The 21990-nt window shown below is 41.6% G+C and overlaps 1 pseudogene; it reads left to right on the top strand.

The window, feature by feature from the left end:
- Window positions 1–15378: 15378 nt before the first annotated feature.
- LOC113609286 (antizyme inhibitor 1 pseudogene) lies at window positions 15379–16986 on the top strand (annotated as a pseudogene).
- The last annotated feature ends 5004 nt before the right edge of the window (window positions 16987–21990 follow it).

Genomic DNA, 21990 nt, shown 5'->3' with positions numbered 1-21990 from the left:
AATCAATGACTTACTTGCCTTTCATCCTGTGTTGGCAAAAGTGAGAGGTTAGATCGGGTCCTATGCCTCTCACCAGAGATGTCCTCTCTGCCCTTAAACTGGCAAGAGAAGGTCCCAAGAGAGGCAGGTGGGAAAGAGGCAGAAATGCTCTACTGGGCTGTGTAGGAGCACCAGGCTTTGGGCAGGAAGGGCCTTAGCCATCATCTAGAGCCATGGCCCTCCACAGACGTGGGTATGTTCAAGTTGGAGTTAGGCTAGGCTACAAGAAGTTTTTTCAATAATAACTGGTAGAAGCTTTAGAATTTTTGGTTCGAAGTTATCCCTGGAGCAACATAATTTTTCAGGCAGCCCTGGGTCATCCATGGGCTGATTTACATATCACATACATCTGAGAATATGATCTCAAACCCAACTCCCACTTCCTGCATTACCTTTGTATCAGTTAGGATGCAGGTTTTGCTAGTCTGACAAAGACCTGAAGCTGGAGCTGTCACAAATTTTCAGAATTCTTACGAGCTGGTTGTTAAGCATAGCCATCATTAAAAATTTAATTATATAGGGGCTTCCCTGGTGGCGCAGTGGTTGAGAGTCCCCCTGCCAATGCAGGGGATGCGAGTTCGTGCCCCGGTCCAGGAGGATCCCACGTGCCGTGGAGCGGCTGGGCCCGTGAGCCATGGCCACTGAGCCTGCGCGTCCGGAGCCTGTGCTCCGCAACGGGAGAGGCCACAACAGTGAGAGGCCCAAATAACGCAAAAAAAAAATTAATTATATAAACTTAAAAAGAAATAAACTATCCTAAAAACAAAGGCAATGAAAACTCAACACCTCCTAATTATTTTACTACATTTTACTATTTTCTGTGCTTTGACAGTGACATACATCTATTGCATGAGCGTGGTTGTACTGCTCTGCAATGGTGTGGTACTGCAGTCCCACGGTTCTGACCATCCAGGCTCCTTTGATCTTGCTGCTCCCGCATCTCAACATCTGCATTCCATCCTGGGTCCAGGGAGGCTTGCCTAAGTTCTAAGATCCTGCCTGTACCCCAGGCAGAGGAAAGAGGGGAAAGCAGGGGGGGAGGTTCACTCCTTTCCTTCTGAAGTCATGGTCTTAAATTTGCCTACATCACTTTTGCTGACATCCCATTAGCCACACCTCACTGCAAATGATCCTGGGAATATGGCCTTTATCTGGGCTGCCATGTGCCCAGCTAAAACTCTCTTCACTCAAGAAAGAGAGTAGATACTAGGCGGACAGCTGGCGCTCTCTGTTATTACATTTCCTGAATTCTTCTCAGCTATCCCTAGGCCACTAAGCGTTCTATCCCACCCTTGCCCTCCTTCTTCTGAAGGCCTGTTACAGGGCTCAGGAAAGTCTCTTGCCATGGTCACAGCTGGTATAGACATGGCACCCTTCAGCCAATCTCACTCCTCAGCCTCCAGGCAACGAGAAGAGACTCAGAGGCACATGAGGCAGGACCATTTCTTCCAAAGACAGAGCTCCAACAGATGAACAATGGTGTAGGAGCCCCCTTCTGTTCAGGGCTGAGCTGGGCTCCAAGTGGGGAGGGGATAATGATACCAGGAAAAATGAGATAGTACCAGCCTCAAGGAGTTTCTAGTCCAGGTGAAACGTTTATACCTGGAAGATCACTAACAATACAGGCAGTGGCTGGTAAAGACAAGGTAATTCCTCTCTAATTTTAAATTCTGGGCAGAGAACCAGTCTCCATGAGCAACCAACTCATGATGGACTACTTGTTTTTAGCTTTTACCGTTATAATCAAATAAAACTTCCAGGAAACTTAGGTTGACATTAAAGATCTACATAATTGTTGTGCCGCGTGGTAATTAGGCAGAAATGGTAAGCAACTCACATAAATGACTGTAATTAGCATTATTTGTACATAGCCAACACAGTTTTAATTGTCCCTGTTACCCTGTGTAGTTTATTGGTTATCACTCTTGGCTCCAGCAGTAACTAACACGTTGCAGTAGGTAGGCTGCCTGGCCCTCTCCAGTCTCTGGCCAGAATGGCTTCTCCTGTGCTTCCCCACCAAGCCCCCTTCATACTGGGAAGTGGCAAAGTTGTCACAGGCCTGGGCTCTGGAGTCAAAATGCCTTCACCACCCACTCCATGACTTAAGCCAGGTGACCTTAGCGAATTGTTTAATCTTTCACTTCCTCAGAATCACCTAGACATCATTCCTGAGAATGTGTCTAGGATATAACTAATAATATATGTTAGTCATTACACGCTCATTTATTCATTCATCTATTTGACAAAGAATTTTAGCATCTGCTGTCAACCAGGTGCTACTCTGGGCGCTGAGAATTGGTAGTGAACCAAAGTCCTGCCCCCATGGTTTACATACGAGGGGAGGGAGACAGACAACTAATAAATACCGCAGTTTATCAGGTGGTGATCCATTGGATGAGGAAAGCAAGACAGAGGAAGGTATCATGGTGAGACAGCTTGCTATTTCAGCAGAAGTGGATCACGATAAACTAGGTGAAAGTGCAATGACAGAACAACTCCCCAATCTCAGGGGCTTCCTTTTGCTCATATGCTGCTTGTCTGCTGTGGGACAGCGGGGATTCTACTCCACATCTTTATCACTCTGGAGCCCAGGCTGACTGTCTTCATCCTCTGGACTGTCCTTGGTCATTATAGGAGGTGGAAGGGAGAACATGAAGACTTATGTCTGGAAGTGACCCTGGCCAAGGCAAGTTGCATGCTGTACTTGACTTCAAGGGTAGCAGGGAATGTGGGGACCTACCCTGTGCCTGGAAGGAGAGGAGCCAGAAATACTGATGTGCTGAGTAACTTCATTTATCCCAGATCTGCTCTCTGTCCTTCTCTGCCCTGCTCCGTGCTCTTGTGCCTAAACTCCATGGACTGTATCGCCAGGGCTCCCCGGCCCTCTGACTCCCGCTTGGCTTTGGCCAAAAGGGTACACCAGGAGGAGAGCCGAGGGTGGGGAAGGGCAGGCCCATGTTCTTTGTGCTCCCTGCTCTGCCAGAGCTCCGCAGGGACTGTTCTCCTATAGCCACAGCTCCACCAGGCACTCTCACACCCACGGCTCCAGCTCTCGGAAGGGCTCTGGTAGCACCATTTCCTTGTCTTCCCCCTTCAGGAGTAAGGGTGGTGTCAGCCTCCCAGCGTTGCTTGTCCTTGAGGACTTAAAAGCTATTCTTGGTTTCCTCTGTGAATACCATCACAAAAAGATCTTCTCAAAGATGCGTGTTCCATCTTCATCTGGCTAAGACCCCCTGATACAATAGGTAACACTATCTATGCCACAGAGGTCCCTCTGAGGAGATGACATTTGACAGGAGGTATCCGGCAGAAGATGGTCGAGCAGACAGGGAAGACCTAGGGGAGGAGTGGAGGGTGGCACATTCAGGGGAGAGGAGCCAGGCCTGTGTGGCTGGAGCCGTGAGCGTGGTGAGGTGTGGCTGGCGGGGAAGCGGGGGGAGTCCAGACCAGAGAGGTGGAGGCCCAGATTACATCAGACTCTTCTAGGGGATGGGAAGGATTTTGGATTTTATTCTGAGTGACATAGAAAACCACAGGGGGTTTTGAGCAGGTGAACGACGCGACCTAACTTACGGTTTTAAAGGATCATTCTGATTTTGGGGACAAAGTGTAGGTGATGTGTTAGGAGGCTAACGCAGGAGTCTCAGAGGGAGATGTGGTGGCTTGGACCACGTTGAGAGCCGTGGAGGTGGTGAGAAGGGGCCAAGTTAGTGTTACGTGTTTGAGGTAGAGATGATACAAGATTTGCTGACTGCTTGAACGTTGGTGTGAGAGAAAAAGAGAACTAAAGAATGACTCCAGGTTTTGGCCTGAGAGGGAAAGATTGAGGAGGTATTTTGGGGGGAGGTGAAATTGTGATCAGTTTCCATGATGTTAAGTTAAAGATACCTGTTAGGAAAGAGAGAAACGAATACCGCACGCTAACACATATATATGGAATCTTAAAAAAAAAAAAAAATGGTACTGATGAACCTAGTTTCAGGGCAGGAATAAAGAAGTAGATGTAGAGAGTGGACCTGAGGACATGGGGTGGGAGGGGGAAGCTGGGGCGAAGTGAGAGTAGCATCGACATAGACACACTCCCGAATGTAAAATAGTTGGCTGGTGGGAAGCAGCAGCAGAGCACAGGGAGATCTGCTGGGTGCATTGCGGATGACCTAGAGGGGGTGGGATAGGGAGGGTGGGAGGGAGGCTCAAGAGGGAGGGGACATAGGGACATGTGTTTGCATAAGGCTGATTCCCTTTGTTGTGCAACAGAAACTAACACGGTATTGTGAAGCAATTATACTCCAGTAAAGATCTATTAAAAAAAAGAAAAAAAGATACCTGTTAGACCATGAAGGTGAGCTGTTGAGTTAGTGGTGAGAGGGAGAGGTCAGATCTAGAAACAAAAATTTGCTGGTTTCTAGTAGTAGGTGGTACTTAAAGCCAAGATATGGAGGAGCTCTCCTAGGGAGTGAGAGCAGTAGAGAAGAGAAGAGGTCTCAGGATCAAAAGCAGGGCCTCTCACTGCTGTGGCCCCTCCCGTTGCGGAGCACAGGCTCCGGACACACAGGCTCAGCGGCCATGGCTCACAGGCCCAGCCACTCCGCGGCATGTGGAATCTTCCCGGACCGGGGCACGAACTCATGCCCCCTGCATCGGCAGGCAGACTCTCAACCACTGCGCCACCAGGGAAGCCCCATTCTAACCTTTAAAATGTTCAGAAGATAAGGAGCCTCCAGCAAAGGAGATTCAGAAGGATTAGCTGAACTGGAGGAAAATGAAGTGAAGCAAGGGTTTCAAGTGGGAGAAGGGGGTATTAAGTGCATCAAATGCTGCTGAGAGACTGATTTAGATGAAGACACTCTTTCAGGTCTTAGCTTGACTGGCCCTCCTCTACGAAGTCTGTTCTAACCCCCAGAATGGCTTCAGGAGCTTGTGATGTGCTCTCATACACCACTGCCTCTCCTCTGCACTGTAATTACCTTCTGCCATGTCGCTGTCCCTGACTGTACACAGTTCCTTGAGGGCTGGGCTGGTGTCTTACTCATTAATCACACTGAAGTCAATGCCAAGCACTTAGTAGAGTTAAATTAACATTAGTTCACACACACACAAAAAAACCCATGAGTCAATCAAGATGATGTACACACTCATTCCCCCAGCTGCCGCCCCAAATACATTCACTGTCCAGGGCTCCAAATTTTATTCCCAAGAGCTGAAGTTTCCTATATTTTTCACCTTGCAGAGGACTGAAGATCTGTGGGCTCCTTTTAAGCATTTCCATTATAGTGGTTGGGGCCCCACCCATGTTCTTCCTGCTTATGATGCTGGGAACCTCTGGGACTATTTTCACTGGTTGAACAACCTAGGTACCCTGGAATGGCGCTGCAGAAACATGGAGATAGGGATTTACAAAGTGTCTTCCTTGGTGATAACTTACTGAATTCTAAGAGAGAGACAGAAGTGGGGAGGAGGAGGTGAGAGGAAGAGGGAGGAAAGGAGGGAGGGGGAAGGAGAGAGACCCAGGACAGGGGTAGTGGCACAGTAAGTAGAAAAGAGGTGGCCTTGGGGAAATGAGTTTTTTCTCCTCTGGCATCTCAGAAATGCTTTAGGTAACCCCCTCTTTTTATAAAAGGGAAGTTGAGGCTGAGAAGTGAATGACTTACTCAAGATTTTGGCATTGGTGGTGTGGCAGACCTGGCCTAGACTGTATTCCTTGTGTCTGTCAGTTCAGTGCACGTTTTATAACATGATGGTAACTTTAGAGACAGGAATAGTTGTCTCCTTTTCCAGGCAAATATCTTCTACTTATTCAGTGACACACGGAGCTGCTTTAAAAGACAAGCTTCTTGCTCCACAAATGAGAGGAGAAAGGCTGAAATTGCAAATGATGGAGAGAGAACAGTGACGGGGATGCCTCTCTGCTGAGGGATAAAGGATGGCAGTTCCTTAGGGGAGGCAGGGAAGCGGGAGCTATCCCAGTGCCTGCTGGGAGGAGAGCATGGATGGGATAGAAAGGAAAGGCTAGAGGTGTGGAATTCAAACGGAAATTGAACCCCTTGCCTGTTCCTTGATGGCTAAGTGGAGACATCTGAAGAGCTCCTATGTGAGAGGGAGGGGAGCAAACAAACTATCTAACTTCTGAGCATGAATAGAACCGTTTCACGATGGAGCGACTGGACTGAGCGCCTTGAGAAGGCGGAAGAAAGGGAGAGAGGCCCCGTTCTCAACCAGCTAATGAGAGTGGGGTATGAATCTTGAATCTCCTCCCATTAGGGGAACAAGTGGTCTGCTGAGGAGGGTTCTGGTTCGAGAAGTCAAGTGTGACCGAGTTGGGACGTTCTCCTTCTGGTGACGGCCTCAGTGCTCTCTTGGGCAACCTCCATCCTGTCCTGTGTACCACTGCGGGTGGGAGAGTGGGGTTGTGTTCCGGGCCTTATCGAGATCTGCAAAGCTGGGCGATCCTGGGGTTCAGCAGTGGGCTTGGTCCTCAGTCCCGTGAGCTGAGCGTGCCTGGGTTGCTGGAGCCTGGAGGCTTTGCCAGACTCTGTCTCACCTAGATCTTTCTAACCGTGCTAATTTCCAAACCCAGTCATTTCCACAAAGAGCCTGGCAGCCTCACCTCCCTTCTCAGTGAAGGTTTAATAGCAGAGCGCTGAAACAGGTCTCATTGCTAAACCTTCATTATTTCCACAACGTATACTACAGGACTCCTACTAATAGACCGTGAAGTACTGTCCTAATTAAAACTAAACGACTCATGTCAAATCAAATAAGCGAGGTACATTGTGTTAGCCAGGGCTCTGGCTTGCAATTGCGTGTTTGTTTACTTGTTAATTGGCCAAGTTCAATAATCTACAGCAGCCTTTTTTTCTCATCAATACAAATTACTGACGCTTCAGATTTGGTCTGTTGGGGAGCCCTGGCCGTGGAGATGAGATACCTGACAATCTGTCCCACTATGTCATCTTGTAAAGCTGTTGAACTGAGCTTCTCCTGGAGCAAAGGGAGCATGATATTCACCAGCCTCCCACTTCTTGTGGACGCTGCAAAGCTACTATAAAGTGGAGACATCTGAAGAGCTCCTATGTGTGCTCCCCTTTGGAATATCTTTGATCCAGCAGAACTTCGAAGGTTAGTGTACCCAGAAACAGCCTCATGGGTCAGACATTTTTCCAATGCACAGATGAGAAAACTGTGGCTCAGAGAGATTGGGTATCTTGCCCAAGTTCACACAGCTAGTACTTCCCTGTGGTTTTGGTGTCCCTCCTCAAAGCACACACCCACCATGGCATCCATCACAAGGTATGTCTACCACCATTTTCCTACCTGCCTCTGGTACCAGCTCTGAGCTCTTGAGCACCTAGTGGCTTCATGGTGGGCAGATGTAGTTCATGTCATTAAATGATGGCGCTACGTGTAGTTGGTCACCATGGGAGCCCATTGCCATGAGAGCATATCCCTTGCCTGTTACTTGATGGGTAAATTTCTACAATTTGGCATTTATTCTTTTGGTTTAAGGCTCATATTTTGTGTAAAAATGGTGAATACAGTGCATTTGCCAGGTGTTATCATTTTCACCTACTTGTGAATGAGTATACCAGGTTAGCACTTTCTCCAGAGATGCAGCCTTCTCTCACAGGGGAGGGACTACAATTCAGAGAAGTTCCACAGCTCCTAGGTGGCAACTCTTAGGTGGCAGAGCAGAGCTAGAACACACATCATTTACATTCCAGCCAGGTCTTTTCCCCTTTGTGTGATGCACAGAGGGATGGCTTTTACTGGGCAGGTGAAGGAGGGCACCTGTCTTACTGGGAGCCTGGGGTCAGGAGGATTGTAGGAAGATCCTGGGGCAAGAACTCCCAGCCAATAGAGGAGGGGTCCCAGGGGAAGGGGCCCCAGGCTATTCTCGCTGCACAGCACACAGGGCATGCCCTGGGGTTCCCTCCCTCACACCAAGGTGGGTTATTGTCAGAGTGAATACCCTAACCTCCTCCTGCCACTGGTGTTCAGAAAATAACCCAGGCTGTCATTAAACAGTTAGCATAATTTAGAACCAGCATGAAAAAGAGCGAAAGAAAAGGGGAGCGAGGGAGAGAGTTTACCCAGGCGGGAGACAGCACAGCTTCCCGATGGCTCTCCCTGAAGCTGTGCTGGCATCCAGATCTACCTGGAGCCCCAGGTTGCAGCAAGTGTTTTGTTTTGTTTTGTTTTGTTACATCTTTATTGGAGTATAATTGCTTTACAATGGTGTGTTAGTTTCTGCTTTATAACAAAGTGAATCAGTCATGCATATACATATGTTCCCATATCTCTTCCCTCTTGCGTCTCCCTCCCTCTCACCCTCCCTATCCCACCCCTCTAGGTGGTCACAAAGCAGCCGGTGTTTTGGTAGCTGAGGAGACCCATGTGTGTGAGCTGGCCCTGACCTGACCACACAATGGTCAATGTGCCCTGCTCTGCACAGACCATTCGGGGAGATGTTAGCTACAATCCAGTGCACTTTGCACAAATGCAAAAAGATGTGTATGTGATCCTAGAACGTTCGTTGCTATAGCAACATCTGCCTTTATTATCACCTAAATCCATTCTCAGTATAAATATAGTAACTATTTAACTTCCCCACCCCCCCCCGTCCACTTGGTAGAATTTTTTAAAATTGTGACAACCAAAAAAAAAAAAGAGAAGAAAAGAAAACGCCAGTAAACTGCAGTAGCACGGGTGTATGTGTAGAAGTGAATTTTGGAGGTGGTGAAAGTATGAGGACATTTGTGGTTGGGGTAAATTTTCACAGGTTGCAAGTTAGTGGAGAGACTAATCCTTATAACCAATTCAGGAAGGTGAATTCCTAGAAGTAATGGGATAAATTTCCACTTGGAAAGTTGAAGAGGAATGAAGTGGTAGAGGTGCAGAAGAGGGGAATATTGTAGTGAAAAGGATTCTGATTTGTAGTCAAACAGACATGGGCTCAAATCTTGGCATCACTGCTTATCACCTAAGTAACACTGGGCTACTTGCTCCCCTGAGCCTCAGTTTCCTCATCTGTAAAATGGGAAAACTATACCCTGCAGCCTGTTTCAGCAACTTGATCTCCTTGGGCCAGAGCCTGACATCAGTTCACCAGCAGACATTTATTTCCTCTGCACCAGCTCAGTCCTCTGCAGGGGAAGATGAAAAGGGGCAGGCCCAGCAGGGGTTGGGGAGGGTGATCATTGTGCCAGTTTTGGAGAACATCTGTGAAGTGAATGACGGTCCAAGGTGGAATGGGAAATGGCATGGCAAGTACCGTGAGTACCCTTAGGATAAAACATTCTCCTTCCATCATATAATAAAGGTGACCTTAAAAATAAAGGGTAGAGGAGTTTGGGGAGGAAGGAAAGTCTAACACCCGAGCTACACGTGAATATGCCATTATTTATTTATCGAACCATTTCTCCTTTGTGAGACCTTTGGTTTGTTTCAAGGTCCTTCTATTATATGACACTGCATGGACATTATTGCATATAAATCCCAGTCTGCATCTAGGATTATTTCCTTAGGATAAATTCCCAGGAGTAGAATTACTGGATCAGAGAAGGGAGGATTTTTAGGGCTCTTGACATATATTACTAACCACCTCCTCCTAGAAAATTGGTACCAAATTATACTCTCGTTAGCAGTGTACAAGATTGCTCATGTTCCCACGTGTCTGACAACATGGGGCATTTTAACTTGAAAAGAATTATTTGTTCTCTTCTTACTTTTTCTTTGCTCTTTTTCTAGGTTATTCTTAGAAATAATTTTTTCCAGTTTTATTAAGATATTATTGACATATAACATCTATAAGTTAAAGGTATACAATATGTTGATTTGATACACTTATATATTGTGAAATGATTACCGCAGTAGTGTTAGTTAACACCTCTAACATCTCCCATAATTATCATTTGTTTTTTTGTGGTGAGAACATTTAAGATCAGTTCTTTAATCACAGTGTTGTGCATTAGACCCCCAGAATTTACTTCTTATAACTGAAAGCTCATGTTCTTTGACCAACATCTCCCCATTTCCCCCACACTCTAGCCCCTGGCCACCACCATTCTACTCTCTGTTTCTACGAGTTCAGCTTTTTAGGTTCCACATGTAAATTGGTATCATACAGCATTTGTCTTTGTCTTTCTGCCTATTTCACTTAGAATAATGCTGTCAAGGTTCATCCATGTTGCTGCAAATGGCAGAATTTCTTTTGTTCTCATGTCTAAATAATATCCCATTGTGTGCATGAGTGTGTGTGTGTGTGTGTGTGTGTGTGTGTGTGTATCAAAACTTTATCCATTCATCTGTAGGTGAACACATAGGTTGTTTCCATATTTGGGCTGTTATGAATAGTGCTGCAATGAACATGGGAGTACAGATATACCTTCGAGATCCTGAATTCATTTCTTTTGGATATATACCCAGAAATGGGATTACTGGATCATATGGTAGTTCTATTTTTAATATTTTGAGGAACCTCCAGACTGTTTTCCACAGTGGCTGCACCAATTTACATTCTTACCCACAGTGTACAACGTTTCCCTTTTCTCCACATCCTTGCCAGCACTTATCTCTTGTCTTTTTGATGATAGCGATTCTAACAGGTGTGAGGTGATGGCTCATTGTGGTTTTGATTGGCATTTTCCTGATGATTAGTGATGTTGAGCATCTTTTTATGTACGTGTTGGCCTTTTTGTGTCTTCTTTGGAAAAAGTCTCTATCCAGGTTCTCTGCCCATTTTTAAAATAGAATTGTTTGGTCTTTTGCTATTGAGTATGATTTTCTTATATATTTTGGATATTAACCCTTTATCAGGTTAATTTGCAAATATTTTTCTCCCATTCTGTAGGTTGCCTTTTAATTTTATTGATTGTTTCTTCTGCTGTGCAGAAGCTTTTTAGTTCGATGTAATCCCACATATTTATTTTGGATTTTGTTGCTTGTGCTTTTGGTGTTATATCCAAAAATTGCTGCCAAGACCCATATTAAGGAGGTTTCCCCCTGTGTATTCTTTTAGGAGTTTCACATTTTCAGGTCTTATGTTTAAGTCTTTAATTCATTTGAGTTAATTTTTGTGAATAGTGTAACATAGGGGTCCAATTTCATTCTTCTACATGTGATTATTCGATTTTCCCAGCACCATTTATTGAAGAGACTATCCTTTCCCCATTGAGTATTTTTAGCTCCCTTGTCAAATATTGGTTGGCCATATACGTGAGGGTTTATTTCTGGGCTCTCAGTTCTGTTCCATTTGTCTATGTGTCTCTTTTTATGCCAATATCATACTATTTTGATTACTAAACCTTTGTAATATAGTTTGAAATCAGGAAGCATGATACCTCCTACTTGGTTCTTTCTCAGACTTGTGTTGGCTATTCAAGGTCTTTTGTGGTTCCAGACAAATTTTATGATTGTTTTTTTCTATTTCTGTGAAAAATTCCATTGGAATTTTGGTAGAGATTGCACTGAATCTATAGATGGCTTTGGGTAGACTGGACATTTTAACTATACTAATTCTTCCAACCCACGAACACGGGGTATCTCTCTATTTAATTGTGTCTTCTTCAATTTCTTTCACAGAAGTCTTACAGGTTTTAGTGTACAGAACTTTCACCTACTTGGTTAAATTTATTTCTAAGTATTTTGTTGTTTTTGAGGTTATTGCAAATGGGATTGTCTTCTTTATTTCTCTTTCAGATATTTTGTTGTTAGTTTATAGAAACACAACTGATTCTTAGAAAGTAACTTTTAATGGGCTAAATTAAAGAGTCTGTTTTCTCTTCAAAAAGTAAGGTGGGAAATATCACTTTGCTTTAGAAACGTGACAATCAATTTTTTCTTTTATCCATTCTCCTCAGTCAGAAGTAGAAAACTTTTAGGTTGCTAATAAAGAACAAGAAACCCCTTCTTTTTAATGGATGTTGCAAATAGCAGATGGTCCTATGATATTTTCCTGAGCCTCTCCTTAGCAATGGCCCCCAACATGTCTCTGCAAGAGTCTCAAAATCTTACTTTGGAGAACTTGTCTTCAAGCTTGAACACACCTCCTAAAATGAACTTTAAACAAGGGTTCTTGATAGAGATTTAAGTAAAGTCATGAGTTAGTTCTTTCTGTTTGTCCTTCCAATTGTCTGGATAAATTAATTATCGAATGCCAGCTAAGTGTCTTGCACTGTACAAGATGCTGTGAAGTATGGGCAAGCTTCCTTATTCACGGATTCCATATTTATGACTTTGCTTACTTGCTAAAATTTATTGTAATCGTAATCAATGGCTCTTTTATGGTTATTTGTGGACATATGTAGTACAGGGAAAATTTGAATTGCTCAAAATGCACATGCTCAGCTGAGGCAGAACAAGCTGTTGCTCTATTTTCTCTCTCATACTCTAAGTAAGCATCCTTTGTGCAATGCACTTAATGCCATGTTTTTGCATTTTTCTTGGTGATTTTCCTATTTAAAATAGCCCCCAAGGGTAGTGCTGAAGTGCTGTCTAGTGTTCCAAAGCACAAGAAAGCTTTGATGTGCATTAGGGAAAATATATGTGTGTTGGATAAGCTTTATTCAGTCATGAGATATAGTGCTATTGGCTGAGTTCAGTGAATCAACAACATATATTAAATAAGGTGTCTTTAAACAGAAACACACATAAAACAAGCTTACGTATGGATTGGTGGATGAAAATGTTGTGACCAGAGTCTCACAAAAATCTAACCCTGGGGGCTTCCCTGGTGGCGCAGTGGTTGAGAGTCCGCCTGCCGATGCAGGGGACACAGGTTCGTACCCCGGTCCGGGAAGATCCCACATGCCGCGGAGCGGCTGCGCCCGTGAGCCATGGCCGCTGAGCCTGAGCGTCCGGAGCCTGTGCTCCGCAACGGGAGAGGCCACAACAGTGAGAGGCCCGCGTACCGCAAAAAAAAAAAAAAAAGAAAAAATCTAACCCTGTATTTTCCCTAGGAACAATGCTTCAGTATTCGCTAATTCAGTGTTTACAGCAACTATATGGAACGTAACCAGCAGGAGTAACCAGAATTGGCTGTATATCAAAGGGTGACAGTTTGCCTTTTGGGAGATGAGAGGAACACACACAAAATGGATAATGAACAACGGAAACGGTGTAAGTGGTATAAATACCAAAGAATCAAAAAACTCAGGGCAAGCTAGAGGAAGGCTTTGTGAAAGCGGTGGCCATAAGTCTGGGCTCTGCAGAATGAAGAGAGTATATGTAGACCCAGGAAGCTAAGAGTAGGAGTGAGGAGTAGTCTTGTTTGGGGAGGAGAGGTTGAAAGCCAACTTGTTTGCATTTCAGGGTAATATTGAATCTGAGGCATATGAGAAATAAGAGTGGAAAGGTAGTGTGGAGGGTCCTGAATATTAGTCTGAGAGAATCTGAGTTTGTTCTTTAGACCAGTTGTTTGAAAAAGAACCGAAATAACTTTACTGAAGTATAATTTGCATACAGTAAAATGCACCCATTTTAACTGTATAGTCTGATGAACTTTGACACATGTAAACACCACCACAATCAAGATATAAAACATTACTACAACCCTGAAATATTCCCTCATATTCCTTTGCAATCAACACTCCTATCGTTCATAATACTAGGCAAAAGATATGGCGTCAATTTGCCTCCTACAGAATTTTATATAAATCAAACAGTAAGTGTTCTTTTTTTTTTTTTTTTTTTTTTTTAGTAAGTGTTCTTATGAGACTGGCTTCTTTTGCTCATCATAATGTTTTTGAGGTTTATCCACTTTGTATATAGCATAGAGTTTCTTAAAAAATGCTGAACAGTATTCCATTTTATGGATATACCAAAATTTGCGGATCCATCTGCCTCTTGTTACAACATTTAGCTTGTTTCCAGTTTTGAGCTATTATGAATAAAATTGCTATGGCCATTTATGTACAACTCTTTTTTGTGGAATTATGTTCTCATTTTTCTTGGATACATATCTAAGAGTAATGCTGCTGGGTCATAAGATAAGTGGTTGAAACATTCTATCTATCTAACCCTAGCCACGTATGAGAATTTCTGTTGCTCCATAGCCTAACAACTAATAGAGTTGGTCTAATATAGTCAGTCTTTAAAACGTTTGCCATTCTAATGGATGTGTAGCGGTATCTCATTGTAGTTTTAAATTAAATTTTCTTTGAGATAAATGCTCTTAAACATATTTTCACGTATTTGAGATTTTATATCTTATTTTGTGAAGTATCTGTGCAAATGTATTGCCATTTAAAAAATTGGTTGTTTGTCGGAAGACGTTATTGGCCGGAAGACATTCCTGAAATATTCTGTATATTGGCCCTTTGTCACACAAATGTATTGTGAATTTTTTCTTGTGTGGCTTTTCATTTTTACGATGGTGTCTTTCGAAGAGCAGAAGTTTTTATTTTTGATGAAGGTCAGTTTATTTTTTAATGGTTCATGCTTTTTTGTATCCTCTCTAAGAAATCTTTGCCTATCCCAAGGTCACAAAAATTTTCTCCTCTATTTTTTCCTCTAGAAGTTTCATAGTTTTAGCTCTTCCATTTAAGTGTATGACCCATATCAAGTTAGTTTTTGGTATATATGATGTGAGGGAGGGGTTGAGGTTCATCCTTTTCTGTAAGGATATCCAGCTGTTTCAGTAGCACTTGTTGAAACAACTCTTTTCCCCACTGTATTCCCTTGACACTTCTGTCAATAGTGATAACTGACCCATGTGAGTATGGACCTATTTCTGGACCCTCAATTCAGTTCTGTTGGTTTATATGATTATCCTTATACCCAAACCACAGTCTTGATTACTGTAGCTTTACAGTGAGTCTTGAAGTCCCTTACTTGAAGTGTTCCAACCTAATTCTTTTTTCAAAATTGTTTTGGATATTTTAATTTCTCTGAAGTTACATATCAATTTTAAAGTCAACTTGTCAAGTTCTGCAAGAGAGCCTGCTGGCATTTTCATCAGAATCCCAATCTGGATCTACATATCAATTTAAGCAGAATTAACATCTTAAAAATAGTATTTTTAAGATGTTAATTCCAATCTATGAATATCGGATATCTTTCCAATTATTTAGGTCTACTTTAATTTACTCAAAAATGTTTTGTATTCCCCACACTCTGTGGCTCTTCACTCGGTTGCAGTGTTTCGTTTTTTCCCCTTCTCTGCCTTTTCTCATCCTTTCTCGCTCTCTGCTCTGCGGTGTGACGAGGCTGAATCCTCTCCGCACCCAGCCCTCGAGGGCCTTTCTTCTCCCCGCGCTGTTCTGTTTCTCTCCTTCGGCCGCCGCCACCACTGCTGCACAGCTGGTGTCGGTGCCGCGCTTTTCCCCCAACGTCGTCCCCGAAACCTATGGCCCAGGCGGCCTTGGGTATTTCTGCTCAAGGTAACCACATCCCTCTTTTAAAATTCCGCCTAAAAAGAGAAGACGCTTTACCCGACTCTTTGGGCCGTTATCTCACGGCGAACTTTCTGACCAAGTATACAACTACCCAGAGGGCCTAGGAGAAGTGCAGTATAGAGAGCAGTTCGACTTCAACGCTGAGCCGCCTTGGGAAGCTAGATGATGATAGGCGGGTTCCATCTCCTAACTTGTCCATTTTGTTGCATATTCTAAGGACCCAGGTGTAAGGCTTGGTGGCCCGTCTCTTGTTTTTCCTGGTTTATGACTTTCGACTTTGTAGAATACGGCTGAGATGAAAGGATTTATTGACGATGCAAACTACTCCGTTGGCCCGTTGGCTGAAGGAACAAACCTTGGAAATGTTGCTGATAACTATGTTTATGAACATACCCTGACAGGGAAAAATGCATTTTTTGTGGGAGATCTTGGAAAGATTGTGAAGAAACACAGTCAGTGGCAGAACATAGTGGCCCAGATAAAGCCATTCTACACGGTAAAGTGCAACTCCACTCCAGCTGTACTTGACATTTGGGCAGCTCTTGGAACTGGATTTGCTTGTTCCAGTAAAACTGAAATGGCTTTAGTGCAAGAATTGGGTGTATCTCCAGAAAACATCATTTACATAAGTCCTTGCAAGCAAGTGTCTCAGATAAAGTATGCAGCAAAAGTTGGAGTGAATATCATGACATGTGGCAATGAAGTCAAATTGAAGACAATTGCACGTGATCACCCAAATGCCAAGGTCTTACTACATATGGCAACAGAAGATAATATTGGAGGTGAAGAGGGTAACAAAGTTTGGCACTACCCTGAAGAACTGTAGGCATCTTTTGGAATGTGCTAAGGAACTTGATGTCCAAATTATTGGGGTTAAATTTCATGTTTCAAGTGCTTGCAAAGAATCTCAAGTATATGTATATGCTCTATCTGATGCTCGATGTGTATTTGATATGGCTGGAGAATTTGGCTTCGCAATGAACATGTTAGACATTGGCTTCACAGGAACCGAATTTCGATTGGAAGAGGTTAATCATGTTATCAGCCCTTTGTTGGATGTCTACTTTCCTGAAGGATCTGACACTAAGATAATTTCTGAACCCGGAAGCTACTACGTGTCTTCTGCATTTACACTTGCAGTTAATATCATTGCAAAGAAAGTTGTTGAAAATAAGTTTTCCTCTGGAGTAGGAAAAACCCGAAGTGATGAACCAACCTTCATGTATTATATGAACGACGGTGTTTATGGTTCTTTTGCAAGTAAACTGTCTGAGGACTTAAATACCATTCCAGAGCTTCACAAGAAATACAAGGAAGATGAGCCTCTGTTTACAAGCAGCCTTTGGGGTCCATCCTGTGATGAGCTTGATCAAATTGTGGAAAACTGTCTTCTTCCTGAGCTGAATGTGGGAGATTGGCTTATCTTTGATAACATGGGAGCAGATTCTTTCACAAACCATCTGCTTTTAATGATTTTCAGAGGCCAGCTATTTATTATATGATGTCATATGGTGATTGGTATGAGATGCAAGATTCTGGAATTACTTCAGACACAATGATGAAGAACTTCTTCTTTGTGCCTTCTTGCATTCAGTTGAGCCAAGAAGACAGCTTTTCCACTGAAGCTTTAGCAGGCATTAATGCTTTTTTAGATCTGAAGTTGCAGGTTAAGCTTGTCCGGTCTACATTCCAGTGTGGAAAAAATTTGAACAATCTTATTCGGTTAATTCTCTTGGAAACAAAAACTACTAGTAATAGCTATTTGGGACCAGACAAAATTAGCTCTCATCTATAATTCACTGGGGGTAATTGAGATGAAGAGAATGTATCCACATTTAAACTTACCAGTTTGCCCTACCCCTTAAGCGTTTAAAATAAAATATGCAACAAAAAGGATGACTTAGTGGAGATGGAAGCCCATTAATTGGGTTCCTCATTTAAATGTTTACATACAAGGACACAGTTTTTATACTAAGGATTCGTGTTAAAAAGTCTTGTAAAGTTAATGTCTTTCACCCAGATATACCAAATGTCAGTGGAAGACCAGTGTGACTTCATTAGATATGTTTAGTGTATTTAGAATGTGTAAATTTGTGCTTTGAACTGTAGTTTAATAAACGTAAAATTGCATCATAGTATCTGTTGTATTTGACCTAATGTTACCCTTGTATGATTGCAATAAAATTTTGTGTAGATTTTACTGTTTTTTCAGGCTAAAACTTTGGGAAAGGGGCTAGCTAGCAAAGGCAGTTTCGAAAGAGATGTGTATATGGACTGTTTAGAAGGTTATTTTCCTTTATAGCCCATTTAAGTTTAGTTTGGCTCAGTACATTTTTCAGTTATTTAATTAGTAATTTAAGTAAAATGTTTGGTAAATCATTGTGAAGTTGAGATTCATTATGGAGAGTTGATGTGCAGTAAGCATGATGTTTAACAATTTTAACACCGAAAATGTTAATCCTGCATAAACCAATTGTAATAATTAATAGCTGTTTCTGTACAGATAGAGTGCATAGAGTACCTTAGTAAATCTTTGAATCACATATCTTTTGGCTGAAATGGAAGATTCTGTTAAGTACCTTGAATAAACTTTGGGGGAGGGAAATAAAATTGCAAAAAACTCTGCAGCTCACTAAATCTTAAAGAAGGGCTACATCTATATCCAGAAACCTGATGGAATATTCCTTTGCATGGAATATTATTTAAAGTGAAAATTGTGAGGTAGGGTGCGGTGAAGCACACCTATTTTCAATTTCTCAGTTGCAGTGATTTCAAACTTAGGGTTTGTTTTGTTTTAGCTATTAGCTTCTTGTTATTTCCTATTTGTTCAGCTTAGTGTAGTTTTAATTCTTTTCATACTAAAATTTTATGGTGATTGGGGGAAGTGAGTTAGAGTCACTAACCTGACAGTTGTTGCCAGGAATTTGCATTGTTCACTGCTAGTATATTTGTTATCCTAGATCTCAGAATCACAATAGTAATAAACAACAGGGGTCATTTTTTCCTAACTTACTCTATGTTCAGATGTGGAATTTCTGTCTACCAAGAGGAAATGTGACTTCACTTTGGTGGCAATGGACAGAAAATTCTACCTGTGCTAATAGGAGAAGTTTGGAATGCACTTAATAGTTGGTTTTTACACCTTGATTTCAAGGTAGAAGGAAATTGATCATGAGTCTCTAATAAATTTCAATCTCTTAAAGCAGTAGGTGCTTAATATTTTTGATTTGATTAATTCCCATTTGAATTTTGTGGGTTCTATTAATTTAAAAAAAAAAGGACCCCAATCTGTTGTTCTAATTACCCTTGGACTTTTCCAAGGTGTAATGTGGGGTTTTATGCAAAATTCCAAGCTACCATGCAACTTTTTTTTGTGTGTGCGTTTTTTTGTGGTAAGTGGGCCTCTCACTGTTGTGGCCTCTCCTGTTGCGGAGCACAGGCTCCGGACGTGCAGGCTCAGCGGCCATGGCTCACAGGCCCAGCCGCTCTGCGGCATGTGGGATCTTCCCAGACCGGGGCACGAACCTGTGTCCCCTGCATCGGCAGGCGGACTCTCAACCACTGCACCACCAGGGAAACCCCATGCAACTTTTTTTAACTGTAATAAGGAGGAGGAATTGTTCCTAACCTTCTTTACTTGTTGTGCTTTTTGGTTCAGAAATGCCAAATCTTTTAAGAGATGGTACAACTTTGAGTCATTGGCCTGACTATACAACTTTGAGCTTCATGGCATGTTGATTTTGCCATATTTATAGGAGAGCTATTCTGTGTATAACAGCTCAGAGTTGCAAGTAAGACATGTGAATGATACGGTAACTTTAAGAAATATCTGCGTTGTATTTGAAGACTGCCATAAATCTGAAGTTTGAACTTATGTATTTCAATTTGGTATGCTTAAAATACTGAATTAATGTAACAACTTTTTTTTTAAAAAAACAATATTGTAATCTCAGTTCAGAATTTAACTGAAACTATAAAACCCAAATGATTTCTATATAGTAAATTGAACTGTAAAGGTAACTTGTGTGTGATTCTTAATACACAGATAAAATGTTTTTATTCCTTCTTAAAAATAAAAAGTTTGGGCTTCCCTGGTGGCGCAGTGGTTGAGAGGCCGCCTGCCGATGAAGGGGACACGGGTTCGTGCCCAGGTCTGGGAAGATCCCACATGCCGTGGAGCGGCTGGGCCCGTGAGCCATGGCCGCTGAGCCTGCGCGTCCGGAGCCTGTGCTCCACAACGGGAGAGGCCACAGCAGTGAGAGGCCCACGTACCGCAAAAAAAAAATAAAAATAAAAAAAGTGTTGTATTTTTCAGTGTACAGGTTTTGCACATATTTTGTTTAAATTCTCCCTGAATATTTCATGGTAATTGATGCTACTGCTAATGATCTTTTAAAACAATCATCTTTTCATTGATTTTTCTCTATTTTTATCCATTTTCTATGCCATCGGTTTCTGCTTTTATTTTTATTATTTCCTTTTTTTCCTTCTTAGTTTAAATTTGCTCTTTTTCTAGCTCCTTAAGGTGAAAGTTTAGATAATTTATTTTATACCTTTCTTCTTCTCTAATATAAGTGTTTAAAACTAGGAATTTCCCAATTAGCACTGTTTTAGTTGCATGCCGTATATTTATATATGTGTTTGCATTGTCATTCATTTCAAGATATTTAAAAAACTGTTATGATTTTTATTTGATCGATGGATTATTTTCAAGCGTTTTGTTTGATTTTAATACATTTTGATATTTACCAATTAATTTTTTTATTGTTGATTTATTCGTTATTTTGTAGTCAGAGAACATTATAAGTTCTCTGAGTACATGCTACTGAGTGGAGTGGAATGTTCTATAAATGTCAGTTATTTCAAGTTGGTTCAAGTGTTGGTCAAGTCCTCTGTTATTTTTATTGAATATTTTTAGTCTACTTATTTTGTCAATTAAGACAAATTGAGAAGTTTGTCAAATTTCTTAATTTCTCAAATTAAGACAATTGAGAAACATATGTTGAAATTTCTACCTATAAATTATGTGTTCACTTTTTCCTTTCAGTTCGTGTTTTGCTTCCTGTATTGTAAAACTCTGCTTTTAGGAATTGGGACTATTATGTTTCCTTGAGAAAGTGACCCTTTTATCATTATGAAACGTGGCTCTTTATCCTTGGCTATATTCCTTGTGATATTGACATAGGCACTCCAGTTTTCTTTTTGTTAGTATTTGCATCATATATCTTTTTAACATCATTTTAGTTTTAACTTATCTTTGATTTTATATTTAATGTTGCTTTCTTCTAGATGGCGTATGCTCTTGGGTTATGCTTTTTTTTTCCTAGAAACTCTTATTTTTAATTTTTAAAAATTATTTTATTTTTCTTTGCTGCATTGGGTCTTTGTTGCTGTGCACAGGATTTCTTTAGTTGCAGCAAGCAGGGGCTACTCTTCATTGTGGTATGTGGGCTTCTCATTGCGGTGGCTTCCCTTGTTGCAGAGCATGGGCTCTAGGCGCACGGGCTTCAGTAGTTGTGGCATGCGGGCTCAGTAGTTGTGGCTCACAGGCTTAGTTGCTCTGTGGCATGTGGGATCTTCCTGGACCAGGGCTCGAACCTGTGTCCCCTGCAGGTGTATTCTTAACCACAGTGTCACCAGGGAAGTCCCGGCTTATGCTTTTTTATTCAGTCTGACAACCTCTGCCTTTTAATTGGATAATTTAGATCACTTGCATTTAATGTAATTATTTATATAGTTGGGTTTAAATCTACATTTTTCTCTTTGTTTTCTCTTTATATTTTCTTTACTCTGTTCTTTTTTCATATTTTCCTCTTTCTCTACCTTTTTTTAATTGAATATTTTGTGGTATTCTCTTTTCTCCCCACTATTGGCTTACTAGCTATACCTCTTGTGTGTATGTATATATGTGTGTGGGTGTTTGCACTAGGGTTTACAATATGCATCTTTAACTTAACATAGTCTACCTTTAAATAATATTATACTTCTTCATGTATAATACAAGAGCTTTAGAATAATATACTTCTGTGTTTCCCTTCCTGTCCTCCATGTTATTGTTGTCATATATTTACTTCAACATATATTATAAACTCCACAATACATTCATGTTAGTTTTTAAAATAGTTATCTTAAAAATATGTGAAAAATGATTTTTACATTTTATCCTTATACTTATTATTTTCAACTTTCTTCATTCCTTTGGGTAGCTTCAAGTTTCTATCTGGTATTATTTTCCTCCTTCCTGAATAATTGGATTTACATTTCTTGGACTGAAGGTCTCTGGCAACAAATTTTCTCAGGCTTTGTCTGAAAAATACTTACTTTCACTTCATTTTAAAATTTCATTTTCCCTGGATTTAAAATTCTAGGCTGGCACTTTAAAAATGTCATTTTATGTTAACATAGGTTCTTTAGCTTTTAAAGTGACTTGCTTTGTTTTAGAAAGGTGGTAGGAACCAGTCAGTCTCTAATTCTTAAAATGGTTGGAATGCTGAACTGAGGTTACCTGTTGTTTTCCTTTATCACTGAGGTTCTTGAAGTTATTTTTATATTACTCTGG

Source organism: Aethalodelphis obliquidens, unplaced genomic scaffold (assembly GCF_003676395.1).
Source record: "Aethalodelphis obliquidens isolate GAN/ISIS:26980383/991018 unplaced genomic scaffold, ASM367639v1 scaffold55, whole genome shotgun sequence".
In the NCBI taxonomy this organism is placed as follows: Eukaryota; Metazoa; Chordata; class Mammalia; order Artiodactyla; family Delphinidae; genus Aethalodelphis; species Aethalodelphis obliquidens.
This window is presented reverse-complemented; position numbering and strand designations above follow the sequence as displayed.